This window comes from Lissotriton helveticus, chromosome 2_1, assembly GCF_964261635.1.
Source record: "Lissotriton helveticus chromosome 2_1, aLisHel1.1, whole genome shotgun sequence".
Lineage (NCBI taxonomy): Eukaryota > Metazoa > Chordata > Amphibia > Caudata > Salamandridae > Lissotriton > Lissotriton helveticus.
In genome coordinates this window covers 391,452,238-391,467,773 of record NC_136059.1, presented here as the reverse complement: position 1 = coordinate 391,467,773, position 15,536 = coordinate 391,452,238, and positions in this window count along the sequence as shown.

The window sequence follows — 15,536 nt, the reverse complement described above, 5'->3', positions numbered from 1 at the left end:
CAAGCGAAAGGTGTCACCAGACAGGATAGAGGCGATCATGAAAATGAATGCGCCTAAGACACAGAGAGAGGTCAGGATGTTCCTAGGGATGGTGGGTTATTGCCGACAGTGGATCGCGAACTTTTCACTGAACGCAAAGCCCTTGCAAAAACTGACGCACAAGGAGGTGAGCGATCCGGTACCATGGGACAAAGACTGTTTGATGGCATTCTTACAGCTGCGAGAGGACCTGTGTCGTGCTCCGGCATTGGGAATGCCTGATTACAATAAACCATTTTTGCTTTACTGTTGTGAGAGAGAAGGTTGCGCGTTGTCTGTGTTAGTCCAAATCCATGGGAATGCCCGTAGACCAGTTGCTTATTTCTCGGCTACTTTAGACCCAGTAGCCGCAGCGTTGCCCGGATGTCTCAAATCCGTTGCTGCAACGGGTGTCAGCATTGAAAGATGTGAAAATATCGTCATGGGGCACCCGTTAGAGGTGTGCGTGCCCCATTCTGTTGAACTGTTGATGACCAGGACCAAAACACAGCATCTGACCAACAGCAGGCTCACGCGCTATGAGCAAGTTATTCTTGCTGCAGAGAATGTGACCCTCAAGAGATGCTCTGTTTTGAACCCTGCCACCTTGATGCCACTCCCAAATGATATCGAGGATGATGATGAATGTACAGACCATGACTGCCTCGATGTGACTGAACTATGCACCAAACCCAGACCCGACATCGTAGATGAGCCACTGACCGACCCAGACGAAATTTTCTTTGTCGATGGCTCATGTGTAAGAGACGAAGTTGGGCAGTTGAGAGCAGCTTATGCTGTTTGTACAATTACTGGAGTTGTGGAAGCTGGGTGCCTGGAAGGAGTACACTCCGCTCAGGTAGCCGAGATTATTGCCTTGACACGTGCTTGCTTGGCAAGCAATCAAATTCGAGTCACCATATACACCGACAGCCAATATGGTTATGGGGTGGTTCATGATTACGGGCAGTTATGGTCTCAAAGAGGGTTCATGACCTCTTCAGGCTCTCCCATTCGCAATGGAGAGTTTGTGCGCCTGTTGTTAGAGGCGTTGCAATGCCCAGCAGGTATCGCAGTTGTAAAGTGCACCGCACATACCAGAAATGAGGACTTCGTTTCGAAAGGCAATAGATATGCTGATGAAGTCGCGCGGTATTGCGCAGAACAAGGGTACTCTTTCACAGAGGTGGAAGTGGGTGGAATAAATGTAAGGACTGAATTAGCCATGATATTGGAAACTGTTGATACTTGGGACGAACTGGCAAACATGCAAGAAAATGCTCCTGATTTTGAAAAAGAAACATGGGAAAAGGCAGGATGTGTAATGGGTGAGTCCCATTTTTGGGTCTCAGCAGACGGCAGAGCAGTGTTGCCCAATGAGATGGTGAGTCCAATGGCCAGACTCATACATGGTCCCGTACACTTAGGGAGAGATGCTATGCTGAGAGTGTTTAGACAGACCTGGTACAATCCTAAGTTTAGAATAGCAGCAGAAGCAGTGTGCCAGCGTTGTGTGACCTGTCAGCAGCTGAACGTAGGAAAAAGAACACCAGTTGCACTGAGTCACATAGGAAGGTCTGGAGGTCCATTCAATCGAATGCAGATAGATTTCATTGAAATGCCGAGGTGCAACCGCCTCCGCTATGTCCTGGTGGTTGTTTGTGTATTCTCCAGATGGGTTGAGGCATACCCTACACGTAGGTGCGACACCCTCACAGTGGCCAAGTTACTGCTTAGGGAACTCATTCCGCGCTTCGGGGTGCCGGCCTTTTTGGAATCAGATAGGGGAACGCATTTCAACAGCGAGCTTGTGAAGATGATTTGTGCGGCTCTGAACATAGATCAGAAATTGCATTGCAGTTACCGACCAGAAGCCTCAGGAATTGTGGAGCAGATCAATGGCACGATCAAGGCCAGAATTGCCAAAGTGTGTTCCTCAACGACCCTGAGTTGGCCTGACGCCCTGCCATTGGTCCTCATGAGCCTTCGTAGTACCCCAGACAGAAGAACGGGGTTGTCACCACATGAGGTGTTAATGGGGAGAGCAATGAGGCTGCCATCTGTCCCAACTACTGCACTGTTAAATATCACAGATGATATGATCCTGGACTATTGTAAGGGGCTGTCTGACGCCATTCGTTCTGTGTCCCTTCAGGTGCAGGCTGCCGAGGTTCCATCGTGCCAGGGCCCGTGCCATGACCTGTACCCTGGGGACTGGGTCCTGGTGAAAAAACATGTGAGAAGAAGCTGCCTGGATGTTCGTTGGCGTGGGCCCTTCCAGATCATCCTGATCACGAACACGGCTGTGAAGGTGGGAGGCCTGCCCAATTGGATCCACGCGTCACATACGCGAAGGGTTCCAGCACCTCGGGAAGAAACAGCTCCTCTCTCGGATAGACGTCCAACAGAGGACCGAGAAGCCATAGAGGGGGCTAGCCAAGCTGTAGAGGTGCCAGCGGAAGCAGGGAACGAGTCTGACCAAGCTGAGGACGGTCAGTACAACAGCGAAACAGACGACGCTACAGAAGGAGAAAGTAGCTGGGAGTACGAGTCAGACACTGACAGGTCTGACAGAGAGCGAGAACAGACAAGAAGGAGAAGGAGTAGAAGGGCACGTGGAGAAGCTAATTGGCCGCAAAGAAGGAGCTCTAGCCTGAGGTCAACTCCAGAGATAACCCTCCCTCCGATATCAGAAGACTCAGACCCGGAAGAAGGTGCTCAGGGCGCTGAAGCACCGGACCGAAGAAGGTCAAGAAGAGTGCGTGTGCCTAGCAGAAGATACTCCACCCCTGAGTGGACATATCTGGCGACAAATGTCTGTGAAACAGGAGACAGGGAGGATCCGAGCGGTGGTGGTGTCCAGTTCTGAGCCCATCGTCACCGTGGAAATACGACTGTTGGTACCCGGAGTCGAACAAGAAGGGTCACTAACATTCATGCTCCCCAGACCTCCCCGCCTCAGCAAGTTAAAACATATGTTTCTCTCAGAATTGCAATTCCCCGACTTTGGTACAACGATAACAGCACATGAAGAGCACAATCTTCGTTTGGAAATACTGAACTTTGCTATCGAAGCTGCAGGCACAAACTTGATAGTAGATGCTTAAAGGACTTTGTAAATAAAGCGAGCAGAAAAAGAAGATTACCTAGCGCCCAGGAAGCAGAGAATATTAGGGAACTTCCCTTGAGTTGATGGAGAAGGGCTAGGGTTGTCTTTATTGAACTGTTAAAGGACTTTTGCGAAGAAGGTTGTCAGCTTCCAGTTGTGTGGATTCTAAAGACAAAAAGAGTAAAAAGAGACTGTAAAGGAACGAGAAGAAAAGAACTTTTTGCTAAGATAAGAGAGAGCCATATTGTCTGACGAAATGGAAGCCGGCACCCAGAACCGCAGAGCTAAATGTATAATAGGTACACTAATAGTAGGAGTGATAATATTAATAGCTTTAGTGGTAACAATTTCTTATGTAAAGGGACATGAGGAAGAGGCGAAGGTAACTGATGTGAAATCTGTAGAAACGCTTACACCCACTGTTGCTGGTGAGAAAAGGGAAAACACTCAAGAGAAAGCGTTATTAGCTGCAGAAGCCCGCAGGTTACACGTAGATGAGTCCCAAGGAGACTTTAGGTCAAATGCTTATGCTAAACTCTTATATGAATACGTGGATGCCATGGAGGTTAAGGATTGTTACGTCTGCATGCAGTTGCCGGCGTCTGTAGATGAAGGCATTAGATATCATCACCTCCCGCTGACATATGGCATTACATGTAGCTTATTGCTTAGTATATTTTATGAGAGAGATAGTTTTGAATACTATTTCTCCAACTATGATTCAGTGTTGCCAGAAGTCCCAAATTATAAGCAGATGAACAAATGGGACTACTGGAAGAGTGAAGACAGATTGGCTAAGTTCTTCATTCCTTGGATTACCTTAGATACTTCACATGCCCGTAAAAATAACCTGACATGCAAAGTGTCAGAAGTCGAGAAGAAGTTCATAGGGCAGGTGGATGATCGTTACAGGAGACAAAAGATTTTGAAAAAATCAGGACAATGGAAAACAGATTGGACCGAGGAAGAGAAGGCACACAAGAGAAAGGGTAGTAGTGGTCCAATAGCTTTAGATAAGACGCAGAGAGGAAAGCTATGTCTTCACCGAGCCAAAACGTATTATGAAAATGTATACGTGGGAGAAGTCAGCTGTGAACATGCTTTCAATATAGAGTACTATACTAAAGATTTCCTGAAGGGAATGCAAGTGATTCCAAATGTGTATTTTGTATGTGGAAGAAATGCCTACGTGAGACTACCTGACAACTGGTATGGATCATGTTACCTAGCAATTGTCTTCCCCAAAATATATCATGCACAAGACTTAGTGATCATCGAGGGCAAGACATCATCGAGGGGAAGGAGAGATATAGGAGATGCAGAACTGGTTGGAGATGTCTTTGGAGCTATGTTCCCTCTTTTGGGACTAATCCTTAATGATGTTAAAATTAGACGACTGGCAACAGTCGTCGACAGGTTGTCTGCCAGCACTGCTCAGTCCTTAATGCTGGTAGAGGGAGAGATGCAATCGATAAGGGCTATGGTTCTTCAGAACCGTCTTGCGTTAGACGTCCTACTAGCAAAAGAGGGCGGAGTCTGTAAGGCTTTGAAGGTCCAGGAATGTTGTACTTACATTCCAGACAATTCAAAGCCCCTTGAGAAAGTTATTAGGAACATAACTGATATTCACAAGGAGATCGAAGACTTGAGTAGAGAAAATGTCTGGGAAAAGGTGGGCCACGGAATGAGTGAAGTTGGAGGGTGGATCTCCACCTTAGGCAAAAGCTTTGTGTGGTATATACTAAAACCTATCATCATAATATTGATCTGTGGGATCATATTGTGGGGATTGGTGAGGGTATTCAAATGGTACAGAGCAAGAAGGTCAGAAAGGGCCCAAAGAGAGCAGCTGCAGAGATTGGCTGCCATACAAGATAATCAGTACAGGAGTCTGAGGGCTCTGGAAGCGCAGAGACAAGTTATGCTAGCAATAACTGCAGTTTAAATGTTAGTGATGACCCCGAGAGGTCATCAAAGGGGGGAACTGAGAGAGCGCAAACTGACCTAAATGTATGAGTGCATCACACTTACCTGTAGTAAGCACAAATCATGAGGAGAAATGCCATGAGTGCTAGTAGTATCTGCAATTATATTCTGAATGTATAGCTAATGTAGAGATTTAAGTAGAAATGAAACTAATACAGAAATGTGTGACACTATATGATTTTATTAGATGTGATTATTCCTGAATCCATGTCGTATAGCTGTTAAAATGTAAGATGGCATGTGGTTAAACGCAGAATGTGGTAGGCCTCAGGGCCAGAGCTAGAAGGGAAGGGGAAGGTGTTTCTTTTCACGACATAGATGAACTAATGTTTTGGTCATTGCATTAATGGGCCATGATTTATAGATGTGTTTACTGAAAAATAGAATAAGAGTATTAACATGCTTTAATTAATGAAGAAGTTGAATGCTATAATCATTATGAGAAATATTGTAGGCCTGAATTGTTTTAACGTTGGTTTACACGTACATGTCTGGGCCAAGAAATGTTGCGAACCTTTTTGGAAGTCTATGAGAGTTGGGTTCTTGGCTGCAGATGTCTGTCTGCAAGAGAAAAGGGAGGATCCGATTATAAATAATATGAATAGAGGTCTGTTCAGTAGACGGCCCAGACATGGAGGAGGGTTCCGGAATGTTTAAGGGGTATCAGCGGGCCGGAGAAGAGTCTGAAAAGCAAGGTCAACTCCAACGTATGAGGCCCAATACAAAGCAGCATGGAAAAAGCCAGAAGCTACACCACGTGAGGGGCGTCTCACGAGGGGCGTCTCAAATGTTGTTGACTGTTTTGTATTAGGGACAGCACCCCTGGGTGGAGTTAGAGCAGATGCCTGAGGACCCTTTAGAGAGCGGATGGGTAGGCAGAGAGGGGTCATGACTGGAGAACTATAGGTTTTCACCAAGAGACTAAGAGTGAGTGACTTCCCTTGGGGGTCATTCACTGCTGACACCTTTGTTAGGTTGGGATTTGGTTAAGTAGGGATACCATCTAGAGCAGGGTAGGGACAGCCTAACCTGTGTGTTTTCCTCCAACTTAAATGAAGGAGAGATATGCGTCAATGCTGATAGCTTTATTGTTCTTAGAACTTGTGTTGGTAATTTCCGTTGCTCGTCTGAGGGCTTTCAGAGAGCACATGTATGTAGTTGGACCTGTGTATCTCGTGAATCTCATTCTGAGATGCCTGTATTTGCAGCTTATCCTATCCTTACAATAAACTTTTGAAAGCTAGAAGTTGTTTGTGATCTTTTGGAGCGGGGTCCTTTATTGGGTGAACTAGCTTGGTAACAGAGGCACTTTCTTCCTTCAATGACAGGCAACAAAGGTTCAGTCGACCAGATCGGGGTTTAGATCAATAGTGATAAGGTATCGATCAAAATCTCGCCCTTCCACTTCTAAACAGTGATATGCACACTTGTTGCAAAGGTGTATCGCTGCCGTACAGTTGGCTCATATGCAAACTCCTTGCTGTTCAATTTCTCACGCTGATGTGCACAGCTTCACAGTTACGCCTGCAGGTACATGAAGGTGCACACTTTCCTCACGCTGATGTGCACAGCTAATTCATTTAGGAACATTTCTCTACTGATGTGTACAGCTGTTAATTTGTAAACTAATGACTCATATTTAGAGTTATAAAAGAATATAATTACTATTTTCAGCTTGTAATTTCTGCACAATGTAGTGTGGAAGCATATTTTGGTGCACAGTTGTTAACAGCAAATGTATACATAGTGATAACAGTTTACTTAAGTGTTTGTCATAATGCAAAATGTTACTCCTCTGCCGTTTCTTCTAATGCAGCCTGGTAAACCACCAATATCGTGGAAAAATGGTAGAATATATTTTGGCATTATTACCCATGGTACACCCGCTAATAGAGTAATACAAAGCAGCATTTTGTACTGGTTTGCCTTACTTTTTCTTACAAACCAATGCACATACCAATTTGCTTTGTTTTGTAAATCTTCAACATGATTTTGCTTGGCGTCTGGATTAAAAAGGTAATCCACTACAACGCAAAACCTTCATAAATCTGGCCCCAAGTGCTCACCAGTATGCTAAAAGCAGGACATCCAATCATGTAGCTCAGATTGCATGCTATCAATTTGTGCTGTCAGCTGAAGCTCTTTGAAAATAGACTACTAAACGTATGAGGAGTGAAGCTGGTGAATAAGATACAGTGCTGGAAGATTTATGTGTTGACAGATTTATTGACCTTGGAGCTGGTCAATAAGAACTGGCCAATAACTGTAAATTTTAACTTTTACCCATATAGTGAATCTTTTCCTGGAGCTAGGAATCTACAGAAGGTGGGTACCAATACATGCTGCGTATATTTGCTTACTGTAAGAACAGTCTGAACATCATTAGTAAAAATATCCTATGGCACAAATGTTTTCTCTTAAATAACATTTCCAAAAATATTATTTCAGTGGTTGTACATTTTCTATTATTAACTCCAATGGGGTGATATTTTTTTAAATGAAATTCTGGATGCAATATATCTGTCACACGATAGTCGGGTTACACTGTTCTGGCACAACACAACTGAGGCATGCAGTGAAGGACATTTCATAATGGATCATCATACCAACATTTTTATTTCTAACCCCCTTATTCCAATGAACCTTTCTGGCACATTGTTCTTATATCCATTTGCCTATGTGGATTTTTTGTTCTATTGACACTACATGATGGTAGGTTCTTACTGCCACCGTTTTACATAATAATATTTTATTGCAGTTTATTCCCATCTCCTTTCCACACAGTAAATAAAAGGGAAAAAACCTCGAGTTATAAAACATAGGGGCATATTTACAACAACTGAAGTATCACATTGTTGCGGCAGGGAAGCATCAAAAGAACTAACGCAGCAGTACGACAGATTCCTGCGCCATGGATGTATCGTATTTACAATACGGTCCACCATAGCATAAGGAGGTAGCCTGCATCGTATAAACTGACGCATATTGTGAGGCATGTCGCAATGAAATCTGATGCTACTGCTGCAAAAGTGACGTTGGCCTGAATTGGGTCTTGTAAAGAGAAACAAGCTGACATAGTGTCACTTTTGAGCGCCTAATGCGTCAAAAGTAAAACAAAGTTTTAGAAAATGCAGCTTTGTGAAAGAAAATTGTCACAATTACCTGAAAGGAGCCATGGATGAAAGAGCAAACAGCAGAGCCCAAGACAACAACTCCAGCACCAGCCAAGAAGTCAAAACAGACTTCCAAAGGACGCACAAGAGGAAGTGCAAGTTCAGGGAGGAGGAGAATGACATCCTGATCACTGAGGTGATGGAGCACCAACATCAGCTCTTCGTCACCTCAAAATTGTCATTAGGAAGGAAAGAGGCCATGTGGCAGTACATTGTGGACAAGGTCAACAGTGTGGCAGAAGATAAAGAGGACAGTGACTGACTGCAAATAGATCTGGCATGATTGTTAGCTCAGGACAAAGGGGAAACTGGCCAACAAACAGAAGGCAGCCATGCAGACTGGAGGTGGAAGTCCAGCACCCCAGGAGAAGCTGGATACCTTGGAGGAGCGGGTGGTAGTCATCACCCCAGAGGAGGCAGTGGCAGGAGATACGGGATAGGACAGGGCAGGCTATGATGAACCACAACAACAACAGTGTAAGTTGCAAAAAGGCCCAATGTGGGCAACTAGGTCAAGTTGTGCAATGCAGCCAGCTATGTTCCAGCACTCCACAGCACTGTCTATATGGCAAAGGGTAGTATGCTGGTCATCTATGGTTAAATATGACATAAATGCCCAGTTACACGTTGCACAGTTCAGCCCAGCTCTGTCACGTTTATCCCTTCCATGTGTGAAGTGCAGCTCCAGTCCACGTTAACCTTTCTCTGCATACTGGCAAATACAGTGGAAAGTACAACATCAGTCACTAGAATGACAAGTCCCAGACTACAAAGCAAAAACATGGGGGTACATTAGCAATATGTTGGTGTAGGGCAGCAGTACAAGCCTTTCTTGCTGCACTGCCCGAAGTCAAAAGAAAAGGGGTAGGAATGCATCATATCTACAAGATACAACACATTCCTGTCTTTTCTGCCGGTGCATAAACTGCAGCTGAGTGTCAAAACAGGCCCCCTTGCACCATGGTGCCAGGGTGTCAGTGTTGTAGGTATGTATTTTCTCCTCTTACTATGTGTGCTGCACCATGCAGCACACATGGAGAGAGGGGAAATAAGGAAAAATTGTGTTATTTCTTCTTGTTTCACCTCCATTGGGGAGGCACTGAATTTAGACACATTTCCAGGTTCAGAGATCCTTTGAATTCTAAGAATGTGTCAAAAATAATTGTGGTTGGGAAGGAAAAGACACTGCAAGGCCCAAGGAACACATTCTTGACGTAGGGTGAGGCAACGCTGCACTTAGCACTGGTTTGCCTTACTCCATGTCTATGAGGCATTGCAAGGACACGCAGGCTGGCTTTGCAATGCCTCAAAGATATGTGAGAGAGCTGCACCACCAGAGCGTCATGAACATTAATGCTCAAGAAGTGCAGTCAGCGCTTAAGGATAGGCTTCTACTCGACCCAATGAACAAACAATCCATTTCCCTCACGTATAAAAAGTTATTGAATAACCGTCCAGACCGCTTACTACGCCTACGACAGTTTTGGGAGACGGACCTGGGTGACCTAGAGCACGAAGACTGGCGAGATGCGCTCGCCTCTCCCAAGGAGGTGGCCATCCCCATGAGACTGCGCCTGGTCCAATTGAAGATCCTACATCACATCTATCTAGATGCGGGGATCTTGGTCAAGATGGGGAGGAGAAAAGACCCTCTGTGTCTCAGACAATGTCATCAACTGGGGTCCTTTTTCCACATCCTCTGGGACTGCCCCAACATATGTCCATACTGGGACAAGCTCACAAAGCAAATGGAAAGGGTGATGGGTAAGACATTGAAAGCTTCTCCCCAGGTCTGCCTACTGAATATTTGGGACCCTACTGACCTTACGCAGACTAAGAAAACATGGGCCTCATTGGGGTGGGCGGTTGCCAAACAAAACATCGCTCAGCGGTGGGGTGTGGGAGTGGTCCCGACAATACTTGACTGGGCCACCGACTTGGATAAAGCCGTGATCGCTCAAAAAGATCTCATAAGTGGGGTGGGTGGAAGGGACACAGGGGAAACATATGTCTGTCTCCGACAGTTGAACTGCAACGTTATGGACGTAAATCCATGAATGTTTTGGACCCTGATAACGTGACGCTGCAGGGGGATGACTAATGTTACAATTATGCTTATTGTTTCTGGGATACCACAGCTGTATACATCGAGCTGCACTGAAAAGGCTCCCTTTCACCGGATGGACAATACAAATTATATAAAGTGATTGTGTAATGAGAAGAGTATTGTGATTCCTGACTGTCAACTGATTTAAGATTTGCAACTGTACAATGTGACCTTTAAATAACGTTGTCTCAGCTGCTTTTTGTTTCTTGTGACACAATAAGAAGATTAATTAAAAAGAAAAGTGCAGTCTACTTGTACATTTGGCCCACAGTGGCAAAGCTGGTGTTGACATGCATGACTTGTAGGGTTGTGTTGCACATGTGCCATGTAGTATGATGCAAGTATGAAGACTCACACCTGCTAGGTATGCATTGTCTCATTCAGCCCAACACTAATATGGCAATGTTATCCCACATAATTGACTGTCATGAGGTCAGTCATATTCTTGAGAAGTACTTACCAACCAGTAGGCCATTCCCATGTCACCCATTCTGGAAGTGCCCATTGATGATGTAATGTTGAAAGATGAAAGAATCAGGAGTACTCCCTGGGTACTTTGGCATGAGATTGATGAACAGGCCCAGACAGTCCACTATTGCCTGCATGTTCATCGAATAGGTGTGCAATTGGCCCCAACACATCCTGCAATGGCATAAAAGCCTTGCTTGTTTTACTATTCCTTCTGCAATGTGTTGGGGAAGATGAGGTACTGGGGTGTAGGGGTAACGATGGCATCCAGGACGGAGGATAGGAATGCCAAAAAGGATGGCAGGGATGGTGGGTCGGAATGTTCCAGAGACCAGCATGTGTAGTACAGCCAGTAGATGGCCTGCGGAGGGATGTTGGTGCACTGCTAAGCTGCTGTCTGCAGCCTTGGTGCCATCTGGTTCTAGAGCTGGACAATGGACTCCCTCCTGAGTCTGTAACGAGTGATGAACTGCTCCCTTAGGTCAATGAGGGTATTCCTCTGTCGGTATGTTTGCTCCGGTCTCTTGTGTTACCTCCGTGGTGATGGTGGTGGTCTTCTTGGTGCTCCAAGTTGCAGTAGAAGTTAGTCCATGGCGTAGTTGAGCTTGCCAGAGTGAATTGGGTATGTTCTGTTTTTGTACCAGTGTTAATTCATTATTTGTACGCCTGGTTTGCTAAAGTGTTAACTTTTTTACACTTACAGGATTCTGCAAATTGTTTGACAAATAACGTCATATTCCGATATCCGTGTTAATACAGCAAAGTAATATCATTTCCCCATATCCTTGTAAATATGACTCTGTGAGTTCTAAATGACCTTTTAAGAAGGTACGCCACCATATCATTTTCGTTATCTGACACAACCGGATCTGGCATTGGGAAAAATTGATGCTGGAGTGATAAAAGTGATGCTAAAGGCCTCCAGAGTCACTTTGTGAATATGGAGCAATGATTGCGCCTCAGCAGTGTGAAATAATTGACACAGTGGTGGCATTAGCTTCTTGTAAATATGCCCGAGTGTGGAAGGAGGAGAAGGAGTGTCGTTAGGGAGTCTAAGAGGCAGGGAATGTAATGACATTGCTCAATGTTCTAGATGTTCGACCTACTACAATTACATTCTCCTGCCTGTGCAAGTAATGTCTGTTTGCTCTTGCATACTCAAAAGGACCTATTTCATATTCACTGTTAATTTAATGTGATATCCTTATATTTGTTCTCATCTAAAAGGCATCCAATGTCCAGCATCACTCATACTTCTTCCTGCCGCCCAGCATAGAGGCTGGTCTGCCCAGCATTTCCCCATACCTGGGGCCACGTGCCTATCATAGGTAGTTTCCCCCATCCATCTAAAATACAACACAACAGGCATTAGTGACTGAGCCCTACCTTAGTTTTCTTTGCATTCTTTTATCAATAACCTCATAGAAAAATAAACTAACCTACAAGCACTGTATGTAAAGTGGAATCCTGGACAACATACTCAGGATTAACTTAATCTAATTTGCCTAGCAAGACACTCATAGACAATTTTCTCTTCAGGACCCCTCCCACTGCAGGTGGGATAAGTAACTAATCCATAGTTTTTTCTTAGCATTCTAAAACATGCGGTCTTACATTAGTTGTGAATGAAATAAACATACATGCTCCAGAGTGCAAAGAAGAATTCAGACCTGTACCATGCACATGAATATCTATACTGACAAATCCATAGAGCTTTCGCAGCGTACCGTTGTTCTAATTAGCAATGTGTGCAAGATTATCAGTACCGGGACAAAGCATTCTTAAAAATTATTTTGGCACAACATTTTCCAATGAGGTGTTGAAGCTACCCCATCTTCTTGGTAAGTTTACTCAGTAGAACGACTCGTCTGCAACAGAGGTTGATTAAATCCACCGATTAAATAACATGAAATGTCAGCAGGACATCTCAGAGATTTAGCGTTGTCAGATTGTTCTGTGAAATAAAGTTCACACTGATGCAAAGAGTTTGTATAATATGCATGTAACAAGTCTCCACTGCCATTGCTGCCAAGTGGTCACATGTCACATGGAATGCCCCGAGAGAATCACTTTATTATTCAACAGTACTTTGTTTGTTATGCGTTTTATGTGGATACTAATAGTCAAGGGAGTGTCCAGAAACTTTAAATACACCCCACTTTGAACCAAAGCATTAATGCCACTTAGCACCATTCTTACCTTTTCTTTCCCTTCCTTTTAACTTTCTTCTTTTAACCCATCTTTGCTTTTCTGTCTCACCATCTTTCTTTCTTCTTCGCTTTTGCTTGCTCTTCGAATTTTTTTCATGTCTGGTGCTTTTTCCCATTTCCTTAGATATATCTTTCTCATCCCCTTCACTATTACCTTACAGGGATAATTATGATATTATTTTTGCAGCGCTATAGGCAGCAGAAGCACATAAACATAACAACCCTCGCTGCAGTTGACAAAGCTGGTGGTGCATGGCTCCCCTGTTCACAGTGCTCAAAATCAAAACGGCAAGTCTCAGAAAGAAAACTGATGTTTGCTAAATAATGAAAATGCTCAAAAAAGCACAAAATCATCTAAGCGCTTTGGTATTCTCTAAATGTGGAACCAACCGAGTTCATACCAGAATGCTCATTGAAAGTACTCTTACTTACTTTTGAATTTTATTGGTTAGTAATCGAACAAGCATTTTTATGAGTTAGGTTTTGAGAGGTGGGTTGAAGCCATTGTACCCTATTAGCAGCCATGACCTCATCTTTCCTTTTAGACATGATGCCAACCTGCTCTGCAGTTAACTTGACCAGTTGCTGCTTATTCCACCACCCTTTCCCCGCAGTGAGGGCAGCCCCTTTGCAGACTCTATCCACCTGCATAGGCACTGAAAAGCTGGAATCTTCTATCCTGGGCTTGGTGGGTTTTTGATCATCAACCAGTCACCAGTTTTCACGTCCACAATGTCCACAGAATGACTATTATCACACTTAATTTTCATGCCAGACTGCTGTAATAACACTCTGGAAGCCACTTAGTCTCTGGAAGGTACCTCTGCATCCTTAATATGTGTCTTTCACACAACGACGATAGACACAAGGACATGTGAACCATCCTACCCCTAAGTAAAGAAAATGGAGTGACCCAGTAGTAAAGTGTGGGGATGTGTTGTAACCCAAAACCTTTTGCTCCACAAAAGATTCCACATCCAAACCTGATGCTAACGCAGTCTGAACGCCTTCTTTGATGATCCTGTTGGCACGCTCACAAGGGCCATTGAACGATGGGGAATATAAAGCAACCTTGAGCTGCTTAACGACCATATTGACTAAAAATGTACACAATCGTTCTGAAATGAAATTAGTTCAGTTGTACTTAACCAAAAATTTGGGAGCTCCTTCCAGAACAAAAATGTATTTATTTATTTTATTTACCTATAAAGTTTTATATAGCGCAAACAAGATCCCGAGGGATATCAGAGCGCTTTACAAGGGAGGACATGAGTGTATTAAAAACAACAATTTGGGAAAAAGAAGACCATTCAATAAGCAGGTAACGAAGGGGGCAATAATATGCAGAATAGGAGAACTGCATTAAATGGAGGTACCATGATAATACAAACAATGTCTTCTGATCCTGTGAGCCTAGCCCGAGTAGGGTAAGAATTTGCTTATTAGGAATCTTTTGGTTTCCAATTTGAACACCGTCGTTGAGGTGAGACTACGTACTTCCGGTGGAAGAGAGTTCCAAATCTTTGGGGCTGCCCCTGGGAAGGCTCGGAGACAAGTTCTCTTTTTGCTAAAGGTGAAAGACTTCAAGAGCAAAGTAGAGGAGCTTCTAGCTGCTCTCTCCCCACAGGATAGTTCAAGTTTATGTGCCAGGTAACTGGGAGTTTTGAAGTGAAGGGCTTTGTGCGCCATTACTGCAATCTTTCGCTGAATTCGTTCTTCAAAGGGTAGCCAGTTGAGAGATTTATGGACTGGGGAAATGTGCTCATTTTGTTTGTCATCAGTAACCAGTCTAGCCGCTGTATTTAGTGAGGCCCTAAATGGAGCCAAGGCGTATTTGGGAAGGCCACAGTGAGTAGCACTGCCATAGTGTAGCCTCAGCAGGACAGGCGATTGGACCACGTGTTTGAAATCACTTTGTGACAGGAAAGATTTGATATTTCTGAGAGTTCGAGTCAAGTGGTTTGCCCCCTTACAAACATTTTTGATGTGATTATTCATATTCAGGTGCTTGTCCACGGTGACTCCTAGTGATTTGGCTGAATCTATGTTAATCGGGGTGCAATTGAAAGCATTGAGGTGAGTCAGCCGGAGATCTAATTTGGGGATGTGTTTTGGAGGGGAGATGAGCAGGAACTCCGTTTTGGAGGTGTTGAGCAGGAGATGTATCTCGGTTAAACAATTTTGAGTGGACGTTAGGACGGTGTTGAGTGAGATGATGTTTTCCAGAATGAGATTTTCAAGTAGAGTGGAATATCGTAGGCAAACATGTGGAAGAGAATGTTCGTGGAGTTTAGTGCGTGAGCTAGAGGTTCCACGAAAAGGTTGAAGAGGATGGGAGAAAGGGCGGAACCTTGGTGGACCCCCATGACTTCTGGAGAAGGCTGGGAGAAGGAGGATTTGGAGGAAGGATGGAAACCATTGAAGCACCAATTATTTCCAAAAACTTAATGACTGCATCAGTGTCT